Below are 1,353 nucleotides of genomic sequence, written 5' to 3'. Positions count from 1 at the left end.
CACAGTCCCAACAACTGTCTTTGTATACTATTTTTGATCTTTGAGAACGACTGAAACGATCTTTGTAGGGAAAAAAAGACTTAATCCTGCAAGTGTTTTGAAAAATAACCCTAAGATTGACACAGCCATAAAACTTACTAATACAAGATTTAACACGTCTAGTAAGAGCTTCACTTTGAAAGCCCAAAAAAGGCAAGACAAGAATGATATCTTTCTTAGGAACAGTGGTGGCAGGTTCAGCAGACCTGTTCTTTTGTCTGTTCAAAACATCATTAATGTTATAACAAAGGACGCCTCTTGGGTAACCATTTTGAAGGAGAGTGTTCTTGAGATCGAAGAGAGTCGACTGTAACAAGGAAGAACTCGAGCAGATGCGTAAGCAGCGATAGGTGAGGGTGCGGATTAAATTTATTTTATACTTTCTAGGAGTGAAAGAGTCCCACTTGGTGTAGAGGCCAGTGAAAGTTGTTTTGCGATGTACTGTTGTTGTGAAATTGTTGAGATTGCGCTTAATGCGGACATCTAAAAATGGAATCTCCTGGTTTTCTTCAAGTTCCATTGTAAATTTGATGTTAGGATGTCTGGTGTTAAGAAAATGCAGAAAACTGGCCGCAGTGGCTTCACTGTCGAACAAAGAAAATGTGTCATCCACATATCTAAACCAAATGGAGGGACGAGAATTTACATTAGCCAACCATTTCTGTTCAAAGTCACACATGAAAATGTTAGCTAATACTGGGCCTAGCGGAGACCCCATTGCAACGCCATCGATTTGGTCGTAATAATGACCATCAAATACAAAGTGGCTTTTCTTCGTTGCAAACTCGAGCAAGGTTTTGAGGACATGTCGCGGTAAGGCAGGAGGGTCACGAAGAGAGTATAACTTGGAAAGACAAATTTCTATTGTCTCGTCGAGTGGAACGTTCGTGAATAAGGAACACACGTCAAAAGAGCACATTATTTCATTGTTGTGTTGATGAGTCTTCGCCCAATCCACAAAAGAGAAGGAGTCCTTGATAGTGAATTGGTTGGTGGAGATCGGTTTAAGGACATCAACAAGAAAAGAGGCAAGATTGTAGTTGTATGTGTTAACCGAGGAGACAATCGGGCGAAAGGGGGCAACCAGTTTTGTGGACTTTAGGAAGACCATAAAGAACACCAGGAGTAGATCCACAAGGAAGGATTTTTCTAAATGTAGCTTCATCAATTATACAATCTTGCTTGAGGTTACGAAGATAGGAAATAAGACTGTTTTCCCTATTTTGCTATCACACTTTTTAACTAGTCACCAGTTCCTCGCTCTAGTTTTTAAAATTCTGTGTAACAGTTTTAACCGTCACTTCTGATGATGTA

The sequence above is a fragment of the Montipora foliosa genome, chromosome 5 (assembly GCF_036669935.1).
Source record: "Montipora foliosa isolate CH-2021 chromosome 5, ASM3666993v2, whole genome shotgun sequence".
Taxonomy (NCBI): domain Eukaryota; kingdom Metazoa; phylum Cnidaria; class Anthozoa; order Scleractinia; family Acroporidae; genus Montipora; species Montipora foliosa.
This window is presented reverse-complemented; position numbering follows the sequence as displayed.